Here is a 13973-nt window from a genome sequence, read left to right as displayed (position 1 = left end):
GAAAATAATGTTCAATGAATAACAAGTAATAAATAAGTGATTTGGACATTGAACTTTATTAAGAAAAATGTTTATCAATTTTCGACAAACTTTGAGCCCTTTGGTGTTTATATTTATATTAATTTGTCAAGAGTGATCTACTGTTCGAAAGATTTTAATCAACTGCGAATAACAATTGAAGGAAAAAAGTTCTTTTGAAGTTTGTTGGTTAATCCTAAGGGAGAAATAAATGTTGAAGATTTTCTATTCAGGTGATACAAAATATCAGTTTTCAGGTCTGCTATTGATGGTTTGTTCAACCTTTTAATAATAAATGGAGGACAAACAGACACACACACAAACACACCACATACATACATATATATTTATGATGTTTAAGTCTATACTCTCTCCCCTATCATGATTTCTCTCTCTCTCTCTCTCTCTCTCTCTCTCTCTCTCTCTCGCTAATAACCCACAAAACCAAATAAATGGAATAAATACATCATCACTTATTCTCACAACAATCCTAGCTTTCTTTTATCTCTCAGACCTTCTTGTGATCTAGCAGCATAAAAGACCGTGAATCAAACAGCCAAGGAGCATCTGCCCTACGGTGGGAAAGAAAGAATGCAAACAGCGCCATCTCGTCCTCGTGGCGGAACTACTGGGGAACACGAGCAGACAAGACCAACTAGACTTCCATCTCGGATGCAATTCCAATATGAGGAAGACCACGGCGTTCCCAAGGACCTATTTCTGGGATGCTTCTTCTTATCATTTCTATTTACTATCGTTTTGATGCATCAAAGAGATCAGAATAGGAAGCCTTATTCTTTTCACTCAGGCGAAGGTACGTTTGATGGTTGGTGAAGGGAATTTCTTTGAAGAATTCATTTTTACTTGTTTTTCTGTATGCTATTTCAATGGGGGGGGGGGGGGATTTCTTTTCATTGGTTAAATAATTAGTTTTGATGTAGGAATAACACTTATGTTCTTATTAATGTACAATTGCATCTTAATAGGTTCAAAGCGAGGCATTATAGTGAAGAGGAAAAATTTGCTTCTAAGAGAAATTTCAAAATGTTTGAAGGAATGTTTAAGTTATAATTGGATAGCAAATTGAAGGAGTATATATATATATATATATATATATGGCATATATATATAATTTTAACATTTTTAATAATCAATTATCATAGCTCTTTTAATTCATATATATTGCTATGCTTCTGGTATATTGTATTTTTAGTGTTTTAGTTATTTCTACTAATTACCTTATCTATAATACTATTTTTATAAACAACCTTCTTATCTAGGATAAATTTCATACTCTTGTGAATAAGCATTAAATGTTCCATAAATATCATAATCTATACTTGAAGTCATCCTTTCCTTGTAAAACTTTCAAAGAAGAATTAAATGAAGTAAAATTACAAATCTTATTTTCTAAGAAGAAACATTGTCACTATGACAACCATTCATCATCGCCCATTCATAAAAACCTTACCTGATAAATGTACTGAACACCCATAAATTTCTTTATCAAAAACACCTTTTATCATATACTATAAAATCTTCATATCTATAGAATAGGGTCTGTCTCTGAGGTGAATTATCTAAGATACTTTTTTATCATATATACAGTAGAAATCTTTCCACATATATTGTTATGATCTTCAATAGAAGGGACAATATATTGCTCATTCATGTCATCTGACTTTATTTAGCTCTTTTTTTGTATGTCATGTCTGGGGAGATAACACACACACACACACACACACACACACATATATATATATATATATATATGTATATAAGGAGAGATAGAGGGAAGAAATTTATTCTCCCTTCCTATCGATACAAAATATCTATAGTATTTAGATACCCGGGAAATAGGTATAGTATGGCCCATTATTTACGTTCAGTTCATTTAACAGGCATCGTCTTTTTATGAATGAATGACTCTACGTGGCTGCCAGAGTTACGATGTTTCCACTTTCATAGAACCCTTGCACAAGAGATTGTATAAAAGTCTTATTTATGTTCTATGGATTCATATGTTGGTGAAAATATGAGGATTTCTAGTTTTAATAGACTTAGTTAACTTTCAGGGAGGATAAATTGTTGAAATTGTTTAACTAAATAATGATAGGAATAATGTATATATATATATATATATGTATACATATATATATATATATATATATGTATATATATATATATATATATATGTGTGTGTGTGTGTGTGTGCATATATATATATATATATATATGTGTGTGTGTGTGTGTGTGCATATATATATATATATATATGTATATATATATGCACACACACACACATATATATATATATATATATATGCATATGTATATATATATATATATATATTTAAATCTTTCACGCTTGCTAAAACGAAAATAGATCATTAACTAAATTCATTTCCTTATATTGCCTGACTGTTCATTCAATAATATTCAAAATTGATAGAATAACAGGAACTCCTTAGGGGTATACCTCATGTGATGGCTTTGCTTGTCCGGAAGTACGGAGATAACACACACACACACACACACACACACACACATATATATATATATATATATATATGTATATAAGGAGAGATAGAGGGAAGAAATTTATTCTCCCTTCCTATCGATACAAAATATCTATAGTATTTAGATACCCGGGAAATAGGTATAGTATGGCCCATTATTTACGTTCAGTTCATTTAACAGGCATCGTCTTTTTATGAATGAATGACTCTACGTGGCTGCCAGAGTTACGATGTTTCCACTTTCATAGAACCCTTGCACAAGAGATTGTATAAAAGTCTTATTTATGTTCTATGGATTCATATGTTGGTGAAAATATGAGGATTTCTAGTTTTAATAGACTTAGTTAACTTTCAGGGAGGTTAAATTGTTGAAATTGTTTAACTAATTAATGATAGGAATAATGTGTGTGTATATATATATATATATATATCTATATATATATATGTATGTATATATATATATATATATATATGTATGTATATATATATATATATATATGCACACACACACACACACACACACATATATATATATATATATATGTATGTATATATATATATATATATATACATATATATATTTAAATCTTTCACGCTTGCTAAAACGAAAATAGATCATTAACTAAATTCATTTCCTTATATTGCCTGACTGCTCATTCAATAATATTCAAAATTGATAGAATAATAGGAACTCCTAAAGGATATACCTCATGTGATGGCTTTGCTTGTCCGGAAATACGACATATTTCAAAGAGAAATATTCTTCTAAGTCATGATGTAAGGTAAAGAGAAACTAAAGCCAATTTTGTTAGGTAGTGATATCATTACGTACAGTAAATTGGCATCGTATGAATTTTTTAGAAATCATTATACAAAATATTCAATTGATGTAGAAATATTTCTTTGCCTGTTCGCAAAAAAAATCAATAACAAACGTGATCTCTGGGAGCATATTAAGAAGAGAAAATAAAAGATAATCCAGAGCCATCTAGTGATTGCTAATACAACTAATCCACTGAAATATAATAAAGTATAAATGTTTATTTAAATGTTGCACATAATGGGAGACGCAAGGGACAGTGATAATGCCCTAGAGACCGGCTAATAACTCAGAGACTGATCATATGCACATATGATCAGCGCCTAACCCTCCTCTCCACCAAACTAGGACTAGGGAAGGCCAGGCAATGGTTGCTGATGACCTAAAAGGTGAGCCCATAGCTCCTACACCAATTATCCCTAGCTCAAAGGATGGTAAGGTGTCAGATACTACAACACATCCGTACAACAGATCGATCTCAAGACAGATACGTTTCCTTATCATTAAATCATTCAGTTATTTGATCCATTCCATTCGTAAGATAAAACATTTAAAGAAAACTATATTGGTGATTTCATTGAACTATGTGTACGCAACAAATATCGTATACGTTTCATGCATAGAATATTTGAATAAAAATATATCATTCAACCCCTCCCACCACTTCACCAGTTTCAAACCACAACACAGCAGTTATGGTTTCAAAGTGTACCTCAAGGGCTAGCCCCTACAATCAGGCTATGCCTACCCTACTCCCTTTCCTCATAGCCCAAAGGATGGGGAGAGATAGGAAAACTGTACACCTGCCAATGCCTTTCAGCATGACCAGATATATATATATATATATATATATATATATACACACACACACGTGTTTGGGTGTGTTTATATCAATGTGTGCATGAATGTATAATCTCACATATGAATGCATAATCACAACTAAATCGAATTACTGAAAGAATAATGCAAAAAAACTAATATTTTTATCTATTCCATATCAAATTATTCCCAAAAACAAAAATCATTGTAAACACAATCCAATCTAATCACGATATAGGTCAGCATAACGACCTCACATCCAATAGATTATTGGACGACCCAAATGAGCAAACTTTCCCCATGTGCCTCCCCATTCGAGGCAATCTCAAGATTTGGTACGAAGCTGATATCGTCTCGTGCGAAACTCATATCGTCCAAGCAAACTTCCATTCATTGGACACTTCTTAAAACAATTTTTTCATCCGGAAGAGAATTTTGACTCAATATTCTCAGGTCAAACTTCTGGCCTTCCTCAAGGGAAAGTTCTTCATTAGCATCACGTTTTTATAAATTTATATATCCACATTTTCCAGTGATATTTATATAACTATTATCCTTTAATAATGTAAGCGACCCGTCAAAAATGATGGCTAATTATTCTGATAGATATTTACACACGTGCTTGCGAACAGATTCAACCCTTTCATACTAATCCCTTTCCTAACTACAACATGTCTTACCAAGGTATGCTACTTCCTCTCCCTTCCCCAAAGATATATTTACACACACACACACAAACACACATATATATATATATATATATATATATATATATAATTGTTACTTAGAGACTAATGAATATTTTTGGCCTCACACCAAGTTATATTTTATAACTAACATTACAAACATAAAAAGTCGAAAATGAAATAGTAATTGAAGACAGTATGATATCCGATTTTTTAATCTACTCCTAAGAAGGTCTAATAACATCTTCGCCTATGAAACGAGAGTGGGTGGTGGGGGCAGTGGGTGGTGGTGGTGGGGGGAGGGGGTAAAATGAAATATGAATATCATTGAGAAAAAACCAGTTAGGCCTAAATCAGCCATCGAATATCATTCCTTTGATGGACCCTGAAAATATTATTTTTGAATTTTTCATTTTCATAAGAATATTATTATCATGACAAGTAAATCATAGACTGATAGGGATAGGACAAGTTCACTAATGCTAACTTTTGAAATATCTCTCTCTCTCTCTCTCTCTCTCTCTCTCTCTCTCTCTCTCTCCCCCTCTTTGAATATGAAGACCTTAGCACATATATCTCTTACATCAACACGAGTCCTCCCATGGGTGAAATGATATGACTTAACAAACGAAAGAACAGATAAAGAAACATTAAAGAAGTAATAAACTTAGCTGAAGGATATAAAGTAGGTCAAAGACGTCTCCCTCCCGAGAGAATTCCTCTCAATATTCAATTTCTAATGAATAAATCAAAATAAAAAAAAACCCTCATATTAGATTCTGATCTAAAATTACAGTTCTGTTACTCCACTGTCATCTCTCGTCTCTGTCATTCCCCTGTAAACTAGAATGATTTATTATATATATTCCTTGAAAGAATTCATTATATAATACTAATTTCAGATAAGAATATATGATAACAGAAAATAAAAGAACCAAGTTCCATCTCAGATGCAAATCCAATATGAAGAGAAGATTCTTCCTTTCCTTCTTCTTTCTCTTCGATCAAAAAGAGGTAAAATCGTTCCTCAATTCTTCTGGTTTGAATTTTTCTGCTGAAAAGAACGAAACGTCTTTGAAGAAATGTGTTTATGCTATTTAATTGTTTTATGAAACATTTTTATTCAACTTAATTATATTGAATTAGATTTGATATCTGATTTTAGATATGAGAGAGAGAGAGAGAGAGAGAGAGAGAGAGAGAGAGAGAGAGAGAGAGACAGAGAGAGAGAGAGAGAGAGAGCACATTCCTTCACAACCCAACTAGAATTCTTCTGTTGCAATACTTTAACTCCGTCCCATATGAGTCAACAATGCCTTTTCGGAGACAACTTTCCTCCCTGTATGATATGACATTGGCCACGGTGCTTTCAGTGCTTGCAGGAACGACTTACTGAATCTCTTTTACTGCTTGATAACAGCAAAGATAATGCTTCAACGCAGTTATGGCAATGTTTACACTCTGTAGATTTGTTTGGGGAATTCTGTTCTATTTTGAGAATGTGTGATAATGCATTAAATTAATATTCAATTTATTTAGTAGTTTATATCATATATTTGTTTATGATACCCAAATACCAAGAATTACTTAGGCTAATTCTAGTATTGTACAATTAAAATTCATTGTGTGGTAAATGTCTATTTTTTTATCGCCAGAATTTTTAAAAGTCTTTATTAGCAAAAATATATTTTTCACGAAGTGATATTAAGAATAGTAAAAGATTTTACTACCCTATTCAAAGCTTTCTACATATTTGTAAATAATTCAAAATAAAATTGTTTCTAACTTGTTAATAGTTTAGTCCAAATTAATTATATTATCAAATTAAGCCTCTTAGAATTGTGCTCATGGCTACAATATTTTGTTGATTAACCATCTATTTAAAAGTATGTATATATATATATATATATATATATATATTTATATATATATATATATATATATATATGTATATATATATATATATATATATATATATTTAATAATTCTAATATTATGGTAGTCATGGAATTATTTAAAAATTGATAAATATTAAAGTTGTATAAGTAAAAAAGAATATTATTATTAATTTGTTATCACAAATTGGTATATAAAATGTTTCACTTCCATTGAATATTGAATATATTTTACTTTCATATAATATATACATTTACAAATTTATGTTATACACTTGGTCATATATAAATACACACACACATACTCATACATACATATATATATATATATATATATATGTATAAATTTATATATATATATATATATATATATCAATTCATATATATATATATATATATATACATATATATATATATATATATATATAAACATACATATATATTTATATACATATATATATACATATATATATATATATATATATTTATATATATATATATATATTTATATATATATATATATATATATCTATTTATATATAAACATATATATATATATATATATATAAATATATATATATATATATATACATATATATCTATATCTATAGATATATCTACTGTGTATATATATACATATATATATATATATATATATATACAATTTTTCATCATCCTGTCTAGATTTGATATTACCTATTTTGTATATTCATATCACGTAAATGGAACTAGGGGTATTTCCAAATATGGCTTCACTGGGAATATATATATATATATATATATATATATTCGAATCATTTACGATACCTTTTAGCTTCCCTGCATCTATTATGAGAGAGAGAGAGAGAGAGAGAGAGAGAGAGAGAGAGTTATCAAGTATATCTTCTCAATGCTAAATCAGCTTCTTGAAATCCCCAGATAAAAGTGATATCTAAGAAATGAATTGTAAAGTTTGTGAACATCCTCTTTAGTCATTGCAGGAGTTAAAAACTCTAATTTTGTATGTGTCTTTTTGTTTGCATACGTGTTTGAGGGTCTTTAGTGTGTTGGTATATACTTTCATGCAATCAAATTAAAAAAAAAAAATAAGGATATTATTATTATTATCAATTACTAAGCTACGACCCTAGTTGGGAAAGCAGAATGCTATAAGCCCAGAGGCCCCAACAGGGAAAATAGGCCAGTGAGAAAAGGAAACAAAGAAAAATCAAATATTTTAAGAACAGTAAGATTAAAATGAATATCTCCTATATTAACTATGAAATATTTAACAAAACAAGAGGAAGAGAAATAAGATATAATAGTGTGCCCGAGTGAACCTTCAAGCAAGAGAACTCTTACCGCAAAAAGTGGAAGACCATGGTACATGGCTATGGCACTATCCAAGACTAGAGAACAATGATTTGATTTTGGAGTGTCCTCCTAGGAGAGTTGCTGACCATGGCTAAAGAGTCTCTTCTACCCTTACCAAAAGGAAAGTGGCCACTGAACAATTACAGTGCAGTAACCCCTTGGATGAAGAAAAATTGTTTATTAACCACAGTGTTGTCAAGTATTAGGACAAAGGAGAATATGTAAAGAATAGGCCAGACTATTCGGTGTCTGTGTAGGCAAAGGGAAAATGTACCGTAACCAGAGAGAAGGATCCAATATAGTACTGTCTGACCAGTCAAAGGACCCCGTAACTCTCTAGCGGTAATATCTCAATGGGTGGTTGGTGCCCTGGCCAACATACTACCCATAAGGAAATTATCAATCAAAGGTCTCAGGTTTTAGTTTGATCAGAACAGATGCTCACCAGAACGTCAGCCGGCCAAGCACAACCTTCCACTGTGGTGCCCAACCACAGCAGTAGCCTCTAAGTAAACAGCTTGAACTCACGGTCCCAAGTGGGGTTGATCTTTTGCCATGCAAATGCTAAGCGAACACGTCACCACTGTACTGGCCAGGATGATAGTACAGCGATTGTATTCTTCAAATAAAAATACACTGTATAAAACTACATCTGTATTCGATATTCAAAAGATAACTGTATTAATTCCCCCCCAAAAAGAATCAATAATCCAATACCAACCGATGCCTTTGCATTCAAATAATCTTTATTCTGGAAAATCCCGAGATGGTCCAAAGTGCAACAGACACCCAATAACTCTGACAAGAGCTGACCAGAGCCTCCCAATAACTCTGGCTGTCAATCAAAATACAGATTTGATAAAGTTACATCAGCAGATCATAAGATTTTATATCTTTCAGAGGGATTTTATCGAAGTCTTCCATATTGATTGATTAATTCATTCAAAGTTTTTTGGCGTCGTGATACTGAAGGTTTTTGACGGCGATAATGTTTATTAAGAATAGGTGATAAGTAATAAAAACATTTATTTCAAAGTTATGTAAACAAAGATATTCTTATAAAAGTTACGTGGTTTTCAGATTTATATATATATATATATATATATAAAAGTTACGTGGTTTTCAGATTTATATATATACATATATATATATATATATATATAAAAGTTACGTGGTTTTCAGATTTATATATATATATATATATATATACATATATATATATATATATATATATGTATATATATATATATATATATATATATATTGTGTACTACAGTGATATTCCCAGAGAATTTTACCTTTAGGTCTCCAGAATTCTAACTCCTGGCGCGAATATCCTTAAAAACTTCTCTCAAGGATATCGCATAATATCAGGGGACATATTCTTGACACGCCACTTAGCAATCTGCGCGCCGAATAGTGTTTACGCTTTGAGGGGAAAAAGGTGGCCGAATTACAAGGGGTGCCGTATCAAGGTTACCCTAGTTCCCATACTATTATTCAATATCGCAACAGTGCCATATCCAAGATGGCGGATATTCCTAATTCTGTAGCGATTTCACGTGGTGGTGTTCCCTGTTGATCTGGCCTTTTCAATTGATTTTCAAGGACTGTTATGCAATCTCCAGCTTCTTTCGCCTCTGAAAAGTAGAGCATTGACTCTTTACAATGTGTGTAATTTAGCTCTTGTTTCACAATGAAATTAGAGTAATTTATTATGACTAGGAGCTAGGCCTGTTACCGAACGACATTCCCGGTTGAGATAGCATTAATTATTTAATCATGAAAGCTATTTAGGCATTTTATACTTGTAAAGATATTTATAAGCATAATTTTCCTTTTTCTATGTCGATCGTATATGTCAGAGTTTCGGTGATTTAGGTAACCGAGATCTCGTCTTGCCTTGGTAACCTAACCTAGGCGATATAGTATACTTTCAACATTTCCCCGGTTACCCTCATGTATTGGTTTATCAATTCAAACGGAGATAGATATCTCCTAGAATTATTATATAATCGATACTCGTCTCTAGTGGAGATTTAAGGGTAATATCTCTTTCCCTCTGAGTGTAGCCTTAGGCTACAACCCTAGAGGGCCGTGCCTCCAGTTTTCATTCAGGCATGACTAGCCTAGGGTTTTCTGTCCCTTCCCTTAACCACAGATAGCAGGTTTTGGGATTTGGCCAGAACTTCAGAGTATTTAGTCTTGTGCCGACAGTCGGCCGGCAGGGTGAATAGTCATTCCCCTCCCGGCTAGGCTGCCGACATAGGAGGCTAGCCCTCCCTATGCCTCACCTGAAGTGGTTGTATGATGCCACCACCTTCTCCCTGTGGTCTAGTAGACTAGTCCTGTGCTCGCAGACCCTAGGCTGAAGAATAGTTATTCTTCTGAGGCCTAGGATGGCGCCGGCACTGGAACTCTGTTTCTCCCTTGTTGAGAGGAGGCGGTACTGCTGCCATCCCCTTAACTGTATTGCAGACCCTAGGTTGGAGAATAGAATTCTCTTGCCACCTAGGATGGCGCCGATACTGAAACAGAGTTTCTTAAGGGTGTGTAGGACCGGCAACCTTGCCGGCTCCTTCCACACCTCATACAGGACACTTTTCCCTCCCCCTCTGTTCTTTTGTGATAGCCGAGCCATTGTCTTTCTTTGAGCCGTCGTCCTGCAATCTCACCGTTGCCAAGGGATTGCGGGGGCCGGCCAGACTCCTACTCTACAGCTGTTGTCCGACTGCCTGCGGATATGCCGGCTGCTGGCAGCCATGACAACTGCCGGTGGCCATGTTGGCTGCCGGCGGTCTTGTTGGCTGCCGGCGGACATGTTTTATACAAACTGTCGGCGGCTATGACGGCTGCTGGCGGCTATGACGGCTGCTGGCGGCTATGCAGGCTGCTGGCAGCCATGTCATCTGTCAGCAGCCATGATTGTTGTGGGAAGTCCCTTTTGTCACCAAGGTTCTACAGTCTTCCCTTTGATTAATGGCCACAAGTTCTGTTGCCGGGGTATTAGCCTGGCCGGCCTAGACCGGCACAGACAGGTGCTGACTCAGCCGGCAGTATGCCAACTGTACCAGTGCTGCCGGGTGCTAGCCTGCCGGCTATGTGCCGATCTGACCTTGCAGGAGATGGTACTTGTGGCTGGATGGAAGCCTGAATGTTCATTCTCCCCTTCCATTTGAACCTTCTTTCTGGAGAAAGGAAGTAAATTGGATATTTACATCCTTAATTAGTGTTTACATATACAGTAATAAGGCAGCCTTCACTCCATGCTGTCTCTCTCTCTTTTAGCTAGCATGCTGGCTGCGCTGGCAGGGACTAGCTATGCCGGCTATATGCCGGCTGAATTACACTATATGTTTATAAGGGTAGTCAGTGTATTTGCAGTAAGATATACTGCAGATAGAAAAACTATTGTATATATCATATTAGTAGTTATTTTTCAATATATCTTGGGTATCCTTGCCAGGGTGTTTGCTGAGACCAATCCTATATTGAAAGAATAGAATTTTTTCAATATTCTGATTAGTAATCAGTTTTCATATTACCCGCCAATATTAAATATTTTATAGGGCTGGTGGTATTACACTTCTAACCCTAAAAGGTTAGAACCCTAATCCTTGAGTTTCCCTGATCAGGAAACTCTATGATTTTAATATTGTAAGGGAAGGTCACAGCAAATGGGCTGGGTAGGATACACAAATATATGTCTTTGATATTTCCTAGTCCAGTCGGCATCATGCCGGCTGGACCGTGCCGTCAGATGCTTGCCACAATGGCAGCACACTGGCTGAACTACATTATATATAATTATACAGTAGTCGGTATTTTGCAGTATAGTATATACTGCAAACAGAAAACTATAGTATGATTATACAGTAGTTAGTTTCTAATATATTTTGGGTACCCTTGTGCGGGCTTCTGCTGAAACCGTTCCTATATTAAAAGAATAGAATTCTTTCAATACTCTGATTAGAAATCAGTCATCCTTACCCCACAGTGTAAAAGAATAAAAAGGGGCAGTGACTTGTACACTTTTCTACCCCTAGGGGTTAGAACCCTTTTGTTAGAGTTCCTTGATAGAGGAATCTCCTTATAGTTAATACTGAGGGGAGGTAACAGCATTTGCTTGCAGGGGATACACAAGTATGAGTCTCCCACTATCCTTTTCTAGCTTACTATCCTAAGCTATTTGAGTTAAAAGATGACTTTTACATATTGCTTATCAGTGAGATAATCAATTGTATACTCATTCTGCTTTCCTTTTTTTTACATTAGATAAAATCGGTTTGACAGTTACTCCCTTTGTCGCATATCTCTTCCGTTTCTTTTGACACTGAACACACAAAGATATGAACAGTTCTATAGTATCTCTAGTTATGTTCGCATATTTTGACAGCTCTTTGACCATTTTGTCTCTTCCGCCATGTCCCGTAGCAATGTGATCACGTTTTATTGTTCAAACATATCCTCAACGTGTACAAAATAAACAATTCCTGGGTTTCATCCTTCTGTTTTTTTATCAAATTTTCAACACCATCACACTGAAGAACTTCGTAACGTCCAAGGATGTAATACTGCCGATTTGATTTGTTTTTGCACTTGATGCAACTCTGAGTTCCTCTATCAGATTGTAATACTCAATTTTAGTTAGTATTAATGACTTTGAATCAGAGTTCTTCAAAAAACATCACTTTCTCATAGAAACTTTCTTCTTGGGAACACGCCATAGCTTCCGCAAATAAATTAGCCTACACCACACGGAAGGACAGTGTCAGGGACAAGGCCAACACACAACTGCTCTGATTAACTGTTTAACCTGCAGACGCCCTGTACCATTTGCCTGTACTGGTCAGTGTCACACACACACACACTGACTGTGAAAATGGCAGTGAGAGGGTAACAGCTAGTTAAAACACACACACATAATGATCATTTCCTCAGGTTCCTCAGGTCATTACTTCATATGAGTCAATATGTCACACACACACACACACACATGATTATTCCAGTCATAATGCCAAGAAAATCTATCAAAATTTCAGTCACTTTGTAAATTGTCTGCGATTTTCCGCTGATTTATGAAATGATTGTGTGAGCTAGGCAGTTCACGAATTACCTGAAATAATGAGTCACTTTACAAATTGTCTGGATTTAGAGATTGACTGTAATATATATATATATATATATATATATATACAAATAATTTTAAGCACTTCTACAAGCAAGAAACAACACAAGTCCAGAACAACAAAAGATTTATCCGAAAATTCATATATATACAAATTCTTCAGAACAGAAGCTATATAAATAAAAAAAAATTATTTATGCGAAAATCCAGATGAAAACAAATAATTTTAAGCACTTCATTAAACTAGAAAAAAATCCAGTCCAGAAAAAAGCTATATAAATTAAACAAATAAGATCTTTGAGAAAATCCATATATATACAAATCATTTTAAGCACTTCATAAAAACAAAAACAAAAGCACAAGTCCATATCAAAATCTAGATCAATAACAGAAAAAAAAATGCAAATATTCAGACAATTACAAATCATTCTAAGCACTTCATAGAAGCAAAAATGAAAAAAAATACAAGTCCGGAACATAATCTAGATAGATAACAAAAAATAACTTTTGAAGAAAATCCAAATATTTACAAATCCTTTCAAGTACTTCATAGAGGCAAAGAAAAAACAAGTCCAGAGCAAATAGTAGATAAATAACAAAAATATATTTTGCGAAAATCGAAATATATACAAATAATTTTAGGCAATTCATAGAAGCAAGTAAAAACCTCAAACCCAGAACAAAAGTTTGATAATTAACAGAAAAGGATTTTTGCAAAAATCCAGATATATACAA

This window comes from Palaemon carinicauda, chromosome 25, assembly GCF_036898095.1.
Source record: "Palaemon carinicauda isolate YSFRI2023 chromosome 25, ASM3689809v2, whole genome shotgun sequence".
Classification (NCBI taxonomy): Eukaryota; Metazoa; Arthropoda; class Malacostraca; order Decapoda; family Palaemonidae; genus Palaemon; species Palaemon carinicauda.
The sequence above is the reverse complement of the archived record's forward strand: the minus strand, read 5'-3'. Positions refer to the sequence as shown.